Below are 20,797 nucleotides of genomic sequence, written 5' to 3'. Positions count from 1 at the left end.
AACGTGATGCATCGCCCATATGTGTTTTTTTTTAATATATACGCCGCACCAACACCATGGCGAGTCTTTTGTTCTGCCGCTGCGTCACAAAAGTCACGCAACAATGGAGGAAAATGAGCCGCAAGGGACTTTTAAATCAGCCCCAACAGACTGAAGTCCATTCCTTCCTTTAGACACATGGCTATAAGAAGAAATAGTGGTGGTGGTCGGTGGATTGATAGTTTGAGTATTCACTGATCTGCAAGCAGGATGGACTTTGTCTGTCACTTCGCGTGCTGCGGACTGCTGCCTGCCAGGCCTAGGCAAACCTCTTTAGTAGTCTGTTTATTGAGTTACATAGGAACTTTCTAAGTCAACGGTCCGCAAATCAGGCAATACGAATAACGTAGTATACCACATGAGATAGATCCCGTGGAATAGTTGTCTATCTATTTGCTATTTCTCCAAAATATTTTGTTATTGTTCTTTTGAAATGTTTGATTTGGTTGACAAATCTCATCCATGTTTTCTGGTCTTTCTTTCTTTCATGTTGTACATCAGCTCCCCCCAAGGGCAAGAGGAGTCGGACACAGGAGGAGGAGGAGGAGGGTGCTGTTCAGGAGGATGCAGGCCAGGATCGGGCAGGCGAGGGCTCCTTTGCTGGCCCCAGTAAGTTTAAATTTTAATAAAGAGTACCTATTTTTTCCTAGCGTTCCTCATTCGATTTTTTCTAAATCGTCTTTGATCTTCTTGTAGACTGGATATAAATTCTTATCCTGCCTCGAATATGACTCCCTGTGGTATTACTAGATTATTCTTATTAGTCTGTCTGTGTAGCTAACTAAGATTGGACATTTGGCAATTCCATTGGACTCCCATTCTATTCAGCAATAGCTCTATGCACTGTCTCCTTACTGACTAGATAGTGTGGCAGAGTCATTTAGCTCCCGAAGTCACCGATGATTGATCCCCAATGATCTTTAGATTATCCTACGCAGGACAAGAGTACGGAGTCACAGTCAAGAAGTGTCAGAGGCACTCATGCTTGCAAAAATTCCAAAACCTTTAGCTCATCCACTCTAGTCTGGAGGACCAAAAACCACAGAGTCTATTTAAGTTTAAAAGCTTTATTAAAAGTAAACACATTTATTAAAATCTACTTTGTCATAAAACTATTTAACTGAAAACGGAAAAGTGCTTAGTGCTGACGATTAATTGGACACATTTCTTGTGGTCGAGCCGAGCTCTCACCTGGTTTGAACTTGATCCTGGTCGTGTTCTTAGAAGTCAAGCTTCTGTCTGTTAGGAGAAAAAGTGGTGCGTGTTAAAAATAAAAAGCAAGCATTCATCAGTTGTGCATAAAAGTGCAGCAAGACAACAGCCTTCCCTGGAAAAAGGGACATTTTTACTTTAGAGTAGACAGTCACAAATTATTACATTGTATTCTGTTTTTTTAACATTTCTTTATTACTCCTAGACCAAATATTATATAGTAGTGAGTGGTGTATTCTAACATTCTTAAATGTACTTTGTAGGTGGAACATCTGGTGGCGGGGCCAGCGCGGAGGTGGCGGTGTTGGGCGAGGACTCGGAGGACTCTGGGGAGGATGCGGTGCAAGAGCCGGCGGACGGTCCTGTGGGGGTTCGCACGGTGGTGGCGGGAACAGGTAAGCTATATATTCCTTACTTATTGAGATTGAAGACTGCATAGTGTGCTTTCTGCACGGGTGTATTACAAATCAACCAGGTAGTAGCCTCCTCGAAATGTACTCCGACTTAGCTGTGAAGTTTTTGGTGAGAAGAATCCCAATAAGATCTTAGATGAACGTGATGGATGGGATGAACGAAAAGCGAAAGAAGGGTGTAAATAAGTGGGACGCGAAATTTTATGATGGCTGGCAAAGAAGAACGATATGTGTTTGCTTGGCCCCCGAGGTGGCTGGGAAGGAAAGAATATGGTATGGTGCATGGCTGGGTCAATGATGAAGCAAGGATGGGTGGAAGGACAGCAGCCTGGGTGGGTGAAACAGAAACTGTATGTGTGCGTATACTTTGAATGAATGGATGCCTGGAGCATGGTATTCTCTGACTCTTAGATAGCACATGTGTATCTAGAGAGAGTAGACTGTCACTGGATGAACTAAGTGTTACCTTGAAGAGCATGTACCACCGCACCCGCACGTCCGTTCCAGTGTAGGGAAGGCAAGGAAAAGAAATTGTAAATGTGTCCAATACTACCATGAATAGTAGCAGTACTTTGTATTGCAACTGCAAGCACAGCATATATCCGGTTATTACGGTGGACACTCCGTACCTCTCTTAATAACTTTAGTTTAGTTGTAGTACGTCATTCATGTGTGGGTGTATCACTGTTCACTCAATATTAAGCAAAGCACCTAAAGTCATCCCATATGTCATCAAATACGTCCCATGTGAAGTGATAGATAATCAAATTATTTAGCTTCTTCATTTTCCTTTTCTAGTACTCATTTGCACTGTAGGGTCAAAGGTAAATTAATTAAGCAGTAGCCCTTGTAACAGAGTATTCTCAGTGCCACCCGTAATAGAAAAGTAATAGCTTCACCACCTGCATGTACTGGACCGGTACAGTAACGCCAGTCTGTCTCACTCATCATGGTGTGCAACTGTTTTTCTCGGGTGCAAGTTCACTGTGCTGCCATTCTGCCGGCTTGCATAAGATAACGTACCAATTTTCCTAAACAAGAGAGAAGAAGAAGAATAAGACTGGTGTACTGTCATAGTCGACTGTAATGGAAGTCCATAGTGGTCGTAGAATTTGTTCATTAAACTACCACTAATGTTAGAGCAAGGATGCAGAAGTGGGAGGTTACATAGATACTGTCCTCAATAGTTATGTACTGTGCTTTCAATTTGCTACTTGTACTGTGACCCAACTTTCGGCTCAATCACTTTGTGTTATTAATGCTAAGGAGCATTGGTTACAGACTATGTCTTTCTTTCTTCATATAGTTGCTCCTTCCAAATCGACATCACGGAGGGAGCAGGCTCGAATGGCCCGGCAACGGAGGCTGGATGCCACTGTCGCCGAATATCGGCGGCTGGTGGCCCTGGAGGAGGAGGAGGACACGCAGTCGACCGGTGCAACCACAACATCCTCGACTGGGACAGCTGCATCCTCCTCCGTGACCCCACGGGCCGCCAGCATGCGCAGTGCTCCAGCGGTACTGAGCCGGGCTAACAAAGCCAACCGCCACCGCCAAGCAGCAGAAAGACCAGCTGCCCCCCACAGGAGCTGCAAGGCACGCCAACGCCGCCTAGGAGACCGAATGTCCTACCTGGAGCAGGAGGTCCATAACTATAAGAACTTGGTGGAGGGCCTCCGCTTCGAGCTTGCCACCCTCCGCAAGGAGTATGATGCCCATGCCGCAAAATGCACCAGCACCCTCCAGTAGTGGAGTGTCCCTTGCCCTTTTTTAGAGACTTTTGGGGGGTGGGATTTGGGAGTTGGGTTCTTTTTGGGACTTTTCAAAGACAATCGTTGGGGTTAGGGAGGGTCTTGAGGGAGATTATTTTGTTAGGGCTACATAAATATACATTTTTAAACTTTATCTGACCATACCTGTTTTTTACTGCTTTTCAGTCTGGTGGGTGGGGGACGGGGGTGTAACAGTAAGTTTGTTTTCCTGAACAGTCGTAGGACTTTAGTAGTACTACCGTCAATCTCTCGTCTAGTCCTAATACTCCATTATACTACCTCCCACCAAACGCTTATCTTACCTGTAATTTGTGTTAGAAATTAGGGCTAGGCCCAGGGCTGGCTCCACGTGAAATGGGGATTAACGTTGGCAATCCTGGGCGGGTGAAATTTCCTCATTGCGGTGGTACTAGTGGTGTGACACAGTGGCAGTTGCATGCCTATGGAAAAAAAGAAAACGTTTCCTGGTTTGTCCTTACTGTAGCATTACAACGGTTACGGTACGATCGAGAATATAGCAGGTGACAGTACACTAGAACAGTGCCATAATGTAGCCTAACAAATGGTAAAGTATTTGCTTGCAAGTATAACTAGTACTTGCGTTGAATTTATTTGACATTGGCTCCTACTACTAGAAGAAATAGTACTGAAGCTGAGTAAGTCTAGAAGATATCCTCGTATTCCTTCACCAGCCTGTTGCTATGACCTTATCCTCCCCAGCAAGTGTGTGGAATTATTGATGTCATTTTAGTCAGACATCAAGCAAAACAACACAGCCCGGGGGAAGAGGGTTAGGGTTTGGAAAATGGATGGGAATGGGGGTTTCTTTTTGGGTAGGTTTTGTTGAGAGAAGAAAAAAAATGCACAGCCTGGACAAACAATAATTGAAGATAAAGAAATCTTTGGGTACAAACTAAAGCCAAGCATATGCAGTCACACTCATAGAAGAAAACAATGGATACTGTATCTGTATTCTGTATGTTGTTGGAGTTGTCCTGTTGAATTTGGTAAGTAAGTTGCATGCAGCAAACAATTCCTCTTATTAGCGGCACTCCTCCATTCCAGCTGACGCTTCGTCCATCAATGTTGGTGACCACTGACAGAAGACACCCTGTCCACTGCCTACCTGGCGGATGTTGACTGAAACCCGGCCTGTAATTATTGAACGGAAAACAGGAAGTGCTATTACAACACCACTGATAAATAAATATAAGGTATGTACGCTGTGTGGTGCAAAAAGTCACACTTTGATTTCCCTAATAGACAGTACAATATTTTTGAAATTGCGTGCTCTGTCTGAGTCACCTTTTTAAGGATAAATAAGTATGGCCAAAATATTATAGCGGATCTTTCCCCTCAAGGTAGGTGTACTGTAAACTGTGTTTTAGAACAAAATTTGACCTTCCCAGCAATGCTCCCACCAAGACCCTTACTAAAGCCAGTCGCAAAAATGTAGAAGACCCCCAATCAGATCTCCAAAAACGATGCCTAGCAGAAAAATGGTGACAAAACGTACTTTGAAAGTAACAGTAGGCCCAAATACACCCTTACCGACCGTGGATTGTATTCAAACCACTTGCAAGCAAGCAAAAGTATCCATAGCCAGCATCGCTCCAGGAGTGCTCTAAAACCCCAGAACGGCGTTGCAATAGAACACCCCGAAACACATGCAATCCTGCTGCTAGGGCTAACCCTAACGAACCCTAACTTACAAAAAGTGCCAAAAGGTTTTTCCTTATGGATTTTGTCCAAAACACTTCTATCCGGTATTAGACCTTCCCAGGAATGCCCGAAGACCCGCCAACCCACCCGCAAAAAAGCATGTGACAACACCCCCAAACAGCAAAAAAGCTAAATCTCATACTTACAATATCTTTTGGCCTTCGGTCCAAACGCGCTGTGCAGCTAGGTCCTCATCATAACTCCTGTTTTCCACCACGGATTTCCTGAAAAGCAAATGCAATCAAGATTAGACTGTCGCAGCAGTGCTTCGACAGAGACCCCGCAACCCACCCACGAACAGCAGGAAGCCCCCCAAAACGCTACATTGAGCAAGATGTCAGAAGAAATAGCAAAAAAAATGCTTTTCCTTAAGGATTTTGTCCAAAACACTTCTATCCGGTATTAGACCTTCCCAGGAATGCCCCAGCCAAGACCCGCCAACCCACCCGCAAAAAAGCACGCAACAACACCCCCAAACAGCGAAAAAGCTAAATCTCATACTTACAATATCTCTCGGCCTTCGGTCCAAACGCGCTGTGCAGCTAGGTCATCATCATAACTCCTGTTTTCCACCACGGATTTCCTGAAAAGCAAATGCAATCAAGATTAGACTGTCGCAGCAGTGCTCCCAGACCCCAAAACTCACCCACAAACACCCGGAACCCCGCCAAAGAGCACCTCAAAGAAAAGCAAGTCAGCAAAAACGGCAAGAAATTTCCACCTCATATTTGGTCCAAAACACTTTTATCCATTATTAGAGCTTCACAGCAATGGGCCCAAAGCCGTCAACTCACCCGCAAAGAAGTAGAACACCCCCACAAGTGCTGAGTCTTTCTTCATTGGGCGTAATCCAGCACTCTGCTTTGAGGGAAATCGTAGTCTGGAGGAGGAGGATAGAGGAGCATGTTCTTCAGAACTTGTGAACCTGAGGAATGTAGACTGCGGCACCTTCAAATCAATAAGCAAACATGTGAAGACAGTTCTGCTGATGGTCTTGTTTTTGGGATTAGGTGATTAAAGTTTGAATTAAATTAACTGTGCAAAACAAAGAAAGACAGACACACAGGAATAAAAGTGAATAAGGACGAAAAAGAAAGTTATTGATTCATTGTCTCATTTTCAGGGCTCGGTGTCAGGGAATAAGTAGAAGATTTCGTCATCATACTCTGCGAATTCAGGCAGGATGAGGTCAGTGCCACCGAACAGAGAACAAATCCCCTCATCTACGTTGCCGTCCTCCTCGTCTTCATGCGGCGTGCTTTCTCGTACTTTGTAATCTGGTGGTATGAGGTGCTGATTCATCTTGATCATTGTCAGCCGCTCCACATTTTTGGGCGAGAGGCGGCTCCGTTTGGGAGTTACAATGCCACCAGCAGCACTGAAAACACGTTCAGAAGACACACTTGCGAGTGGGCAAGACAAATAGTTTATAGCCAGGTTGGAGAGCTGTGGCCACAATTGCTTTTTGCCATGCCAATACTGCAATGGCTCATCATTAAGAAAGACCTCTGTTGAGTCATTCAGATAGTCCTGCACCATCGACTCAAGGTCATCAACGGTTCCTCCACTTTGCTTACTTTTTGCTGTGCCTGTGAAATTTTTTCGAGAACCATACCCAAGCAAACTTAGCCAATCCTCCACAGCAGCCACTGTTACTGTTGTGTGTGGTGCAGATGATCCAGTTGCCGGTGTCTTTAACGGCTGAGAGGTCACTTGTGCCCCAGCCACAGGTGCAGAAGTGGATTCTTGTGACTGGGGATGGCCTGCTGATGCTGATGTACTGCCTTCTCCTTCAATAACCTGCCGTTCTTTTTCAAACCTCTTGGCTGACCAGGCTAGCCAATGTTTGTACTTGTGAACATCTTCATCAGCAAAAGGAAAGAATGCTTCGCCTGCCAGCGCCTTTTTGTAGCGTGGATCCAGAATAGTAGCACAAATGTAATGCTGTTCTGACTTGATCTTTTGAAGACGTTCATCACCACGTAGGCGCTCTAATAATTTCTCAGACAAAATAAAAGGGTCTTTTTTTTTTACATCTTTTTCAAACTCAGAAGACACCGCCATCAGTTGGTGCTCCAGCATGCACAACAATGGGATAGCTTTTCCCAAATTACAGTCCTCCTGGCTGACTGCACGCGTGAAGAACTCAAAAGGACGAAGCATGTCTGTCAGGCTTTTAACTATGTCCCATTGCGCCGCACCCATCCGCAGGTCCTCCTTCTGAGATGTACCCTCTGTTAAGAAATAGTGATCAAGTACCGTATACTGCTCATACAGACGCTCAAGCATGTAGAAGGTTGAGTTCCAACGTGTTGCCACCTCCTGGATGAGTGCTTTCACTGGTATTCGACTTTGAAGTAGCAGCCTCCTCAGATGCTTCCGGGCCTTAAAAGAATGGCTGAAATGGTTGCACATTTTGCGGCAGGTGGCCATTACAGCGAACGCTGCACTGTCTCTATCACTCAAGAATTTTTGAACTACCAGGTTGATACAGTGCGCCAAACACGGCACTCTGAAATAGCCACCCAGCGACATGGCCTTAACTACATTGGCGCCATTATCCGTGGAAACATAACCAATCTGGCGTTTTTTTGGGGATAGCATTTTCAAGACCTTTTTGTTAAACTCGTCCAAAATGTTTTGGGATGTGTGACTTTTCTCCAAGCCAAACATGGCTAGTGTTGCATGTTTCTGAGCAGCTTTAAAAACTTGGTCCGGGTCAACACCTGCGTTTAGCTTTGCTTTAACACCTGAAAAAGAGACCCAGTGTGCAGTGATGCACATGTAATCAGCGCCTGCGCCACTGGTCCACATGTCTGTTGTCAGATGTATTGTGTGAACAGCACTCTTCTGCAAAGCTGCCCCATTCGCCTCCAGCACATCTTCATGTAGTGCTGGAACCGCAACTCTGGCAAAATAGAACCGGCTAGGAACCTTCCATTTAGGGCAGAGCGTTGCCACTAATTCTAGAAAACCTACCGCTTCTACAAAAGAAAAAGGGAGAAGGTCCACAGCTAGCATTTTAGCCAGCTTAGTGTTATACAGACGCGTCAGTGGGTGGTTGCGTTCATATGGCACGTCTGAAGAAAACATGGTTCTAATGTTGCCCTGGACCAAGCATTTACGGGATGATAATGACTTCGTTGACCCAATTTTGCTCGCTGGTGAACTTTTGCGCGTTGGTGTCTCACTCGCTCCAACACTCTTAGTGTGCCTCACATTGGGTGTGCTGCTGACAGGGGTACTGGGTGTAAGGGAAGTGTTTGACACATCTTCTTCCTCCTCGTCATCATCAGATGCAACATCAACGTTTTCTTGACTTCCAATTCGGGCTTCCTTGATCGCATCTAGGTGCGCAAACCATTTGACAGTGTGCTTTCTCTCAAGATGACCTCTCTGGCCTCCGGTACCATAGTTGGTACCTGACTTACCACGACTAACTGCAAGCTTACAAAGGGTACAAATGGCAAACTTTGGACTTTTTTGGCAAACAGTAAAGAAGTCCCAAACTGGGGACTTGAAGTGTCTGTGGGCCTGGAGGAGGCGGCGATACTGGTGGTGGTGGTCATGATGCTAATGCCAGATGAAGTGGAGGATCTGGATTGCCCAACTTTTGTACGTTGTGCACTTTCACCGCCACTAATTAAGGTCGAGGTGGATGGAGGTCCCTTCTTGCCAGAAAGAAATATGGAAGCGGTACGAGTTGGTGTACTACTTAACTCCAATGATTGTGGTGGTGTTTCCACTGCCTCCTCGTCGACAACATCATCATCATCACGCTCAGCAGCTTTTCGGGCTAGCGTCAAAATGTCTGTTTGCTGCATGCCCGCTGGAGCTGCAGTGACCTTTATGATGACTGGGTCGTTGTTGTCAGAGTCTTCATCAGCAGCAGTATCCGCCACTTCTTGTTGAGCCTCATCATCACACTCCATAACTCTGAGACTTTGGACGAGCTTCCTTTTACGCTTAACTACCTTTGTCAGATCATGGTGTGCCTCACTCTCAGGCAGTGGTGCTGGTTCCCAATTTTGATCCGTATCATCAGAAGGAGGTGTGCTTGAAGAAGATGTAGACACCACCCTTGATCTCTTCCTTGCTAGGGGTGTGGAAGACAATGAATGATCATCAGGAGGAGTGTCTTCCTCAAATGATACCTCGCCTTGATTGTTGATTTCCTGATGTGCCCCTACTTCGGGAGGAACAACTATTGTGGGCACTTGTGACCCTCCATGCACCTCTGCTTGCGCATCTCCTTGCGCTGCCTCTCCTTCCACATGTACTTGGGCTTGTACTTGCACATGTGATTGTTGTTGCGGCTGTGGTTGTTCAACACTCGTCAGATGAGCTACAACAACCTGTGTTGCTTGAGGGACATTGCTGCTGCTTTCTTGCGATGAGCCAACATCACTGGTCGATGGTGATTGAACAACTATACTGGCTGCCTCTGCAGCACTCAAGGGCTTGGACTTAAGTTGGCGTGGTGGTGGTGGTGGCACTGAGCCCAATGGAGCGGGGGTGCTGCTGCCAGCTTGGTCCCCAGCAGATCCCGCTGCTGCTGCAGGCATACTTTTTTTTTTACTCCCAAAAAAAGGGGCGGGCGGCACACCAGTCTCCTTGGTAACTTGCTTCTTCTGCTCCTTACTGGCACCTTTCTTGCTAGAGGAGCTACGGGTAACTTTTTTTGGGGCCATCTTCTTCAGAGCAGGTCAGAACAGCAGGCAGCAGTTGCACGAGTTGCAGAGTTGTCTGTGTCCAGACGTGACGTCGCGTGACGTTATGCTGCACACACACGCCGCTGCAGGACTTCTTCCTGGCACTGGTGGTTCTCTTGAGTCTTGTGCACCTAAAAGCAATGGAAGACAGAGGAACATCAGTTCAGTTATACACCCCAAAAAATCGACAAAACACAGAAAAATCAGCACAATCCCATGCCATCCATGATGTTTACATTGAAGACACCCCACAGAAAGACTAGGGCCATGCAAGTATGCAACACTCACTACCCCTGGGCATAATGGATGAAAAGTAGGCAAAATAAGTGCAGGCCTCAGACACTGCCTCTCTTCAAAATGGCCCCTTACACCCCAAGCAAGTCCACATCAACAGTACACCCCAAAAAAACAGAAAAACAGCCAAAAATCACCACAATCCAATGCCATCCAGGATGTTTACATTAAAGAGTGTGAGACCACACTACAGGCACACTCAGTCCATGCACCACTACCCCTGGGCAAAAGGCCACACCAGCAGCCCCAAAAAAACGACAAAAACAACAAAAAACAGCACAATCCCAGCCCATCCATGGCCTCAATGGTGTTTAAATTCAAGAAGACACCCCACAGAAAGACTAGGCCCATGCAACACTCACTACCCCTGGGCATAATGGATGAAAAGTAGGCAAAATAAGTGCAGGCCTCAGACACTGCCTCTCTTCAAAATGGCCCCTTACACCCCAAGCCAGTCCACATCAACAGTACACCCCAAAAAAACAGAAAAACAGCCAAAAATCACCACAATCCAATGCCATCCAGGATGTTTACATTAAAGAGTGTGAGACCACACTACAGGCACACTCAGTCCATGCACCACTACCCCTGGGCAAAAGGCCACACCAGCAGCCCCAAAAAAACGACAAAAACAACAAAAAACAGCACAATCCCAGCCCATCCATGGCCTCAATGGTGTTTAAATTCAAGAAGACACCCCACAGAAAGACTAGGCCCATGCAACACTCACTACCCCTGGGCATAATGGATGAAAAGTAGGCAAAATAAGTGCAGGCCTCAGACACTGCCTCTCTTCAAAATGGCCCCTTACACCCCAAGCCAGTCCACATCAACAGTACACCCCAAAAAAACAGAAAAACAGCCAAAAATCACCACAATCCAATGCCATCCAGGATGTTTACATTAAAGAGAGTGAGACCACACTACAGGCACACTCAGTCCATGCACCACTACCCCTGGGCAAAAGGCCACACCAGCAGCCCCCAAAAAACGACAAAAAACAGCACAATCCCAGCCCATCCATGGCCTCAATGGTGTTTAAATTCAAGAAGACACCCCACAGAAAGACTAGGCCCATGCAACACTCACTACCCCTGGGCATAATGGATGAAAAGTAGGCAAAATAAGTGCAGGCCTCAGACACTGCCTCTCTTCAAAATGGCCCCTTACACCCCAAGCCAGTCCACATCAACAGTACACCCCAAAAAAACAGAAAAACAGCCAAAAATCACCACAATCCAATGCCATCCAGGATTTTTACATTAAAGAGAGTGAGACCACACTACAGGCACACTCAGTCCATGCACCACTACCCCTGGGCAAAAGGCCACACCAGCAGCCCCAAAAAACGACAAAAAACACAAAAAACAGCACAATCCCAGCCCATCCATGGCCTCAATGGTGTTTAAATTCAAGAAGACACCCCACAGAAAGACTAGGCCGATGCAACACTCACTACCCCTGGGCATAATGGATGAAAAGTAGGCAAAATACGTGCAGGCCTCAGACACTGCCTCTCTTCAAAATGGCCCCTTACACCCCAAGCCAGTCCACATCAACAGTACACCCCAAAAAAACAGAAAAACAGCCAAAAATCACCACAATCCAATGCCATCCAGGATGTTTACATTAAAGAGAGTGAGACCACACTACAGGCACACTCAGTCCATGCACCACTACCCCTGGGCAAAAGGCCACACCAGCAGCCCCAAAAAAACGACAAAAAACACAAAAAACAGCACAATCCCAGCCCATCCATGGCCTCAATGGTGTTTAAATTCAAGAAGACACCCCACAGAAAGACTAGGCCCATGCAACACTCACTACCCCTGGGCATAATGGATGAAAAGTAGGCAAAATAAGTGCAGGCCTCAGACACTGCCTCTCTTCAAAATGGCCCCTTACACCCCAAGCCAGTCCACATCAACAGTACACCCCAAAAAAACAGAAAAACAGCCAAAAATCACCACAATCCAATGCCATCCAGGATGTTTACATTAAAGAGAGTGAGACCACACTACAGGCACACTCAGTCCATGCACCACTACCCCTGGGCAAATGGCCACACCAGCAGCCCCAAAAAAACGACAAAAAACACAAAAAACAGCACAATCCCAGCCCATCCATGGCCTCAATGGTGTTTAAATTCAAGAAGACACCCCACAGAAAGACTAGGCCCATGCAACACTCACTACCCCTGGGCATAATGGATGAAAAGTAGGCAAAATAAGTGCAGACCTCAGACACTGCCTCTCTTCAAAATGGCCCCTTACACCCCAAGCCAGTCCACATCAACAGTACACCCCAAAAAAACAGAAAAACAGCCAAAAATCACCACAATCCAATGCCATCCAGGATGTTTACATTAAAGAGAGTGAGACCACACTACAGGCACACTCAGTCCATGCACCACTACCCCTGGGCAAAAGGCCACACCAGCAGCCCCAAAAAAACGACAAAAAACACAAAAAACAGCACAATCCCAGCCCATCCATGGCCTCAATGGTGTTTAAATTCAAGAAGACACCCCACAGAAAGACTAGGCCCATGCAACACTCACTACCCCTGGGCATAATGGATGAAAAGTAGGCAAAATAAGTGCAGGCCTCAGACACTGCCTCTCTTCAAAATGGCCCCTTACACCCCAAGCCAGTCCACATCAACAGTACACCCCAAAAAACAGAAAAACAGCCAAAAATCACCACAATCCAATGCCATCCAGGATGTTTACATTAAAGAGAGTGAGACCACACTACAGGCACACTCAGTCCATGCACCACTACCCCTGGGCAAAAGGCCACACCAGCAGCCCCAAAAAAACGACAAAAACAACAAAAAACAGCACAATCTCAGCCCATCCATGGCCTCAATGGTGTTTAAATTCAAGAGGACACCCCACAGAAAGACTAGGCCCATGCAACACTCACCACCCCTAGGCAAAGGGCCCCACCAGCAGCCCCAAAAAAACGACAAAAAACAATAAAATCAGCACAATCCCAGCCCATCCATGGCCTCAATGGTGTTTAAATTCAAGAAGACACCCCTCAGAAACACTAGGCCCATGCAACACTCACTACCCCTGGGCATAATGGATGAAAAGTAGGCAAAATAAGTGCAGGCCTCAGACACTGCCTCTCTTCAAAATGGCCCCTTACACCCCAAGCACATGTTGCCTGTACCAGCCAGCACTCAAGATGGCCACCACCACCACCCACATGGCCAGTCCACATCAACAGTACACCCCCAAAAAACAGAAAACCAGCCAGAAATCACCACAATCCAATGCCATCCATGATGTTTACATTAAAGAGAGTGAGACCACACCACAGGCACACTCAGTCCATGCACCACCACTCCTGGGCAAAAGGCCACACCAGCAGCCCCAAAAAAACGACAAAAAACAATAAAATAAGCACAATCCCAGCCCATCCATGGCCTCAATGATGTTTAAATTCAAGAAGACACCCCACAGAAAGACTAGGCCCATGCAACACTCACCACCCCTGGGCAAAGGGCCCCACCAGCAGGCCCAAAAAAACAACAAAAATCAGCACAATCCCAGCCCATCCATGGCCTCAATGGTGTTTAAATTCAACAAAACTGTTGTATCATGCACCCATAACCAACCCTGGTCCTACTGGATACTGTGGCTACCCAAAATATAATTTATTTAATGTTCTGAAAAAGTTCCAAAATTGTAGTTGCAGCAACTGTAATGCCCCAAACAAACTTACTTGTGAAAGTTGATTTCTAATCCAAAAGTGATCCAAAGACAGTCAAAAAGGCCTCAAATCCAAATATCCAGCAGCACCCACAAAAAGTAATCCTTCCAGCTCCAGATCCAAATGAAAGTGACCAGGAGATGGACAAAGCACTGGGAGGAGCCTGCTGGACAGGAACAGGAAGTTGGAGACTGTGGGGCACTTCCTTCCTCCCCCCCCCAAAAATGGACTCCTTGCAAAAAAAAAGGCCATGCAAATGTCAACCTGAGGAGTGATTCTGATAAAAATCATAATTTTCTGAAGGTTTATCCTGTTTGCTGGTGATTTTCTTGTGCAGAATTGCAAAATCTCTATTTCGCGAGTGCGAGATTGTTCCTTTCCGCCACAACTACGTGTTCGCAATTGCGAACTCTCGCGAGGTGTGCTGTGCAAGGTGGCAAGCCGCGATTACGTATTCGCGGGCGCCAAACACCCGCGGGATCACGCAGCAAGATCCAAAATGGCGCGGCACTCGCAAAATATGATCGAGAAAAACAACTCGGCAAACGCTTAATGACGGAAAGTGAACGCCGTGCACCACGCCGCGAGCAACCAAGCAAAAAATCCGCCGCGAGCGGATTCACGGATTTTCGACAAATTCGCGAGAGTTCGCGGATTGCGAATTTGCCGAAAATCCGAAAAATCCGCGATCGGAGCGGATTTTACGCCCATGCTTAGAACATATACAAATCTTATGGGTACAGATTAACTATAAGTACAATGTGATGAGAATTCGATCATAAAATGAACAATAAACTAAAAAAGAGGAAAATATATAGGAAGAGGGACAAAGGGAGGGAGAAGTGGAGATATAACCGAGATAATGAGCAGGGGTGAACTGTTTGGAAAGAATCAGGAAACTTTGAACAAAGACCAAATGTGGGACTTGGGTATGGACCAGGAAAAATTGGATAGATAGTCTAATTCTCTTTCTCGTTATCTGTGTGTTTTTTTGCCTTTGAAAAAGAAAAAAAGTCTACTTTAGTATGATTGAACACAGGGAGATCGAAAATTCTAATGCATCTTTGCACATGAAAATATTTGCACATGATGTTTTGCACAATGCACATGACACTGTACTTCAAAATCTCTTCCTGTTCCATCCTACAGATAACTGACATTCCCCCTTCTTTTCCTTCTCCTCCCCTCTCTTTGGATTTGTTTGATTTTGCCCTCTCTTTCCTTCGACACTACCTTCTTCTCTCTATCTCATGATAGTTGAATATCACACATTGCACCCCCTGATATGTATAAAACTCCTATGCTTCCGTTTTTCTAAGAATTTTAACAACATGTTTTTAATTAGGAAATGAGAATGTTGATGTGATCTTCTTTACTGTGTTCAGGTACTTTACCATTATGCTTCTCTGTTTTAACAGAAAAAACAAAAATGTATGTTTAAAACGGCCACTAAATAAGAGCAGACTAACAGGGTTAACAGTCTAGTCTATTTTTAAATGAAATGAAGAAGGGACTCATGCACTTAACACTTTAAATGGACAGTTTAGATCACAGGACTCTATGGTCCAGTTGAAGGCATCCGCCGAAACGCGTTGACCGTCCTCCTTGTTTGCACTAATGGTGTTATAAAAAGAATAAAAAATACCTTAATTTGAAGAAATCGCGTTTGGATTCCATTTGTGCTGTGGTGCATTCGAACTGCTGGGCAACGGACAGGAGCTCGGCTGGGTTCGTTCCTCGTTGAGAATATATATATATATATATATATATATATATATATATATATATATATATATATATATATATATATATATTACCTACTGGCGGTCGCCAGTAGGTATATATAGTTAGGATTTTTTCTCTATGGGATTTTTGAAAATTCTATGTCTAATAACTTTGGAGATTGTGGACGGAATTGGCTGAAATTTTCAGGAAAATGGCACATTTTGTTTCTGAGCAGCCCTTGAAAATTTGGGGGGGGGTTCGTCAAGGGGGGGCCGAGAAAAAAGGGGGGTCCCAAAACATGTTTTTAACATTGAGTTTTCCATAGGGCGGTTGGCCTCACTTTTAGCCCGAACGGCTGAATGGATTTGCGTCCTGGAGCGCTGCCCGGTCCGCTGTTACAGATATATATCTTTTTTTAAACGTTAATTTCTCAAAATCCACTGTAGCACATATATTGAGACCTACAAAAGGCACATCGGGCTACCAGTCCCTACAATTTTGCCAAGTTTCGTGGAAATCCATTCAGCCGTTCGAGCTAAAAGTGAGTCCAACCGCCCTATGGAAATGAAGGAAATGAATGGGTAATTTGTAATTAGCAAATAGCTAATCGCAAACTAGGAATGGTAAAGAATCGCTATTTATTCCTTAAAGTTCGCTATTTAGGAAATGCAAAAAACTTTGATGATACATATGGCGGTTCATCTCGAACAAGATAAGAAGCATAGGGATAGATTTATGATGACTGGCGCATCACCAGGGATGTGTTAGTCATTCTGTGCCGCTGTTCCGTCACCTATGGTGTGCTGCATTTACAATGCGGCGCATCATGGGGCAAAAACAGCACAGATGCGTGATGTAACTGTGCCGTAAAGGTGGCGCATTGCTGGAGTTGTATCGCAAGTGTGATGAAGCTCCAGGAAGGGTCGGGGGTGCCCCTGTCGCAGGGTTTCTGTTCTCACACAGAACTGTGGACAGAGGATTGGAACCTCTGCGAATTAGGTCCCCCAAAACTCACCTTAGTACTCAAAAACCCCTTAGCAAGCTAGGTACAGTGTCACATTGGATATAACAAACTCTCAATGTTTAGACAATCCAGAATATGAACTTATAGTACCTCAGGATACGTGGAACTCATGAACAGTTGGTCGTTATATATTTCTTAGAAACCAGAACATGGAGTTAAGAAGAACACATGTGTATTTGAAATGTTTATTTACTAATGCCGTCTTCTCAGGCGTAGTATCTTAGATAATACAAGTACACATATTATCAGTAGCAAAATTACCAGCATAGTTACTAGTACATAAAAAGCGAATGGTGACAGTATGTTAACATGCTGTAAATGAATAAGAGTTATCAACACTTATAAGCAGCCACGGGCCGTGGAGGGAGTTACGGTGGGGCAGGGAGGCGGGGAGGGGGAGGGGCAGGGTGGAGAGGGCTCCACCCTGCCCCTCCCTGCCCCATCGTAACTCCCTCCACGGCCCGCGGCTGCTTATATCTCACCCTCCCTAATACACATATTATATTATTTGCTAAGAAGGTCTCTTTGTGTTGGTTTAGGGCGTGCCCATACTTTAGTGTCTTAGATTTGAAGGAATCACATCAGCATACACCAGCTCTCTCTTCATGTGAACCGCATCAAGTGTTGTGTATGTGTGTTCGGCAAAGCAATATAAAACCCGCCTCATGCCCAGAATTGGCAGAAGCTGCACTTATGTTATGAGTATGAAGTCGTGGAGATCAGACCTCATAACAATTCTGTATCGTGTTGTTCTTAAAACTTCAGCACTCGCTGTACAGATATAGTTTAACAAGTAAAGCAGATAGTAGAGCAATAACATATTATTCTCATGTAAATCACGATGAACTATTAGGTTGAAAGCTAAAGCAACAACTAAGTGTCGTGTGCAGAAGTTGCAAAAAAGGAAAAATGGCGTTTAAACCGGTAATGAGCCCATGCTAACTTAACACGGTGTAAAGATATCCAGGACCTAGATGACACCTCCCCATGATCCGGAAACGAACTGAATAAGATAATAGAAGTGCCATCTCATGAGAGCAGATTGCAACTTTATATGTGGACGGTCCGCAAGGTAAAATATTAAAAACTAGGAAAATTTAATGCTAAAGAAAAATAAAACAGCCAAGTACTTTATCGAGTCTTAAGCCAATAGGCAAGCTAAATAATAAAAACTTGACAAATAAGTCAATGAATTGTCAATGAAATGCTAGTACTCAGCATATCAAAAATGAAAAAGGTCTATGACATAACTGTGTATGCAAAATAAGCTGCAACAGCCTCCAATAGGAAGTCACCGTCTTCATCCGAAAAGAGTTCAGCCATCCAATTTAAAAGCGGAAAAGAACATACGTGCTCTCCCAGCACCGGATCCTCTATCACCATCAGAGGACAGCTCGGTGGGTTTTCAAGAAAGCTCTGTTCCAAGAAAGACTGTGTTGCCGCCAGTAAATTCCAGGGACCAATTAGTCCATGCATCAATGCCACAGCCATAATCCTTTCGCCAGGACAAACCAACTCGTGAGTAATGATAGGAGTCATCAGCTGATTAAAGTCGACGTCAGGAGAAACCGGTCCGCAGAGACACAAATCAATGGCCCAATCGAAATCACAGGTCAGGCAGTGAAATACAGGCTGGACACAGGTGAAGTAGGAGAATCGAAAAGATAATCCATATGCCGTGCTTAATATCGCCAACGGCATTGTGCCATAATATTCTAGCATGCGATTGCGGAACAGTGTCAGCAGCTGCAGGGCGGGAGGTTGCATAGGAGGGACATCCATATTTAAAAATGTAAAAAAGCACAAGAGCGTCCGCTGGTAATGCAAGTAAAAATGGCAATCCACGAAGCAGAGTGGAAAAAATAGAATGAAAGAAAGCAGGGATGACTCCAAAGATTTTCTCAAATGAAGTCACGAGACCACTGGTAACAACTTTAAAAAAGTGCGCCAGGGCCTTTGTGGAGGATGCGTTAAAGATAGTCCGAACCATCTTGCTGAAATGGAAAGGCAAATCTGAATTGAAAAGGGTCTGCACCTCTGTACGGGTGTTCGCTATGTGAAGCACGAAAGTTTCACGGGCCGAACTCAAGGCCACCTCTCTCTGAGACAAAAGAGCTCTTATTCTTGCCATGCCGTTGAAATCTGCTCCCAAGGTTGGTATTTGTGGCGAGATTGAAAACTCCCTATGTTCATGTGTGGGAGGAAATAGAACATTTCTGCAGCAAATAACCCGTTCACTTACTGTTACGATAAAAGGAATACTTTTAATTAACCCAGAACAATCTTCATTATTGAGCATCAAATAACTACCATTTTCCAACAACTTGAACGTGGGGATGATAGCAGGAACTGGCGTGCCTTGCAACACGCAAGCCATATTTGGTCGGTGTTTGTTGCATGAACCGTGTAACTGTATGTGCCTACACATTAGTGAATGATCTGGCGTCTCAGTGCATTCCTCTCCATTCAGATAAACTTCTTGATCATCTTTGAAACATCTGTATGTGTATGGAAGCGACCAGACCTCATGAAGAAAAGCACTACCTAAAGGTTCATAACGACCTATTGGTATATATTTCATACAATTTGAAAACTTATATAAAGCAAAAGGCAGCGTTATTAAACCGTGGATAAGGCACGTTGCCAAAAAACCCGCAATCCTCTGCTGATGATGTCACTGAGCATGTCATGAATGATGTAATATGTGACATCATCAGCAGTGGATTACGGGTAATAGTATCTCTAGTTTACTCCCCTATAGCTGTCTTTCTTTTAACATAAGTGTCTGTTTCCTTCCCTTATACTTACTGTTTTTGGTTCGCTTCCGGTTCGCGTACCGGCGAGCGAACTGGGAAGCGAACTAAGAGAAATAGAGGTTGGCACAGTTCCAAATATTGTACCAATTTTTTAATAACGGGGAGGTAGTTCTGAAAAGAACTTTTTTTTTTATTGTTTTTGTTGTTTTATATTTTTTTTATTTTTTTTCGGAACATTTTTTTACTTTTTTTGAATTTTTCTGAACAGTTTTATATTTTTTTGGGTTTTTCTTGGAGGGTGCAATGAAAACGATTCATTGTAAAGGGCTCAACAGGAGCAACAAAACAAAAAAAAAGTATTTATTATTTTGGGCGTTTCGTACAAACTTGCATATGATAGTCAATAGCTCTGTTGATCAGAGTGATGCTTCTTTCTCCGTAGCAAATGAATCCATCGCAATATACGCAGATGTGTTTTACTTCACCAAATCTCATTTGTATATTTGGCACCATCTCCCTGCCCTCTGGTCCCGTTACTTCCGGTACAACAGATCTTCTGGCCATAATAGGGAGATTATCTAGGTCGTTCCGAAACTGTGCAGCACTGTAGTTGTTAGGATGCCACCTAGTCATATGGCGATGCATTGTGTAGTTTCCGAAACTGTATTTTTTCTCGGTTCCTCTGGACAGTCTATCTTGACATATAAGGCAAGTTACGTATCTTGCATTTACTTTTTTCTGACCTTTGGGAATTTTAAAAAATTGCCAAATGAAGTTTTCTTTCCGGTGAGACGTCCTGGGCTCCTCAGGCAAAAACTGCCTCTCTTCGTGCTCGTCGTTCTGTTCCTCTTCTTCCTCTTCTTGTTGAATTATAACTTGAGCAGGTGGTCCACTCTTCCTTGGATGTGGTGGAGGTGGTGGGGAAGCACCAGCTGAAGCTACTAAAGAAGCCATTGCTCAGTGATCACAAAGGCTCTTTCTCTCACAATGATGAAAGTCAGAGTGAGGAAAGAAGGAGGGATTTTCATCATTTGGGAAAAACAAGAGTTCTCAACCAATGAAAAGTGTTCATTTTAGATTATATGACCTAGTCTTACATGATTAGGAAACCAAAAGTGAAATGAACCAATGAAAAGTGTTATTACCAAGTCACATGACCTGCTGTGTTTACGTTAAGCCCTTTGCAGGGCCTCCCGGTTTGCTTCCAGAAACCTGTGCTTTGCGACTCGCTTCGCGTACCAGTTCGCTAACGTAGCACGTCATATGACGTATCACGCGACAACGTGAAACGTCATGCGGACGGGAGGCGTCACGATGTTGTTTTCTAATGCGGCAGTTGCGGTAAAGAAACGTTTACCGGCTCGCGGTCTATTTCGCGGCATCAAGGTCAGCTAACGGGAAGCTTC

At 44.8% G+C, this 20,797-nt stretch overlaps 1 long non-coding RNA gene across 1 annotated transcript; it reads left to right on the top strand.

Moving 5' to 3' along the window:
* Positions 1-537: 537 nt before the first annotated feature.
* On the top strand, positions 538-3,029 carry LOC144819752 (uncharacterized). The gene is made up of 3 exons (XR_013607550.1): positions 538-648; positions 1,515-1,646; positions 2,971-3,029. It is a non-coding gene; the product is annotated as an uncharacterized LOC144819752 (long non-coding RNA).
* Positions 3,030-20,797: the final 17,768 nt, after the last annotated feature.

Source organism: Lissotriton helveticus, chromosome 2_1, assembly GCF_964261635.1.
Source record: "Lissotriton helveticus chromosome 2_1, aLisHel1.1, whole genome shotgun sequence".
Lineage (NCBI taxonomy): Eukaryota > Metazoa > Chordata > Amphibia > Caudata > Salamandridae > Lissotriton > Lissotriton helveticus.
This window is presented reverse-complemented; position numbering and strand designations above follow the sequence as displayed.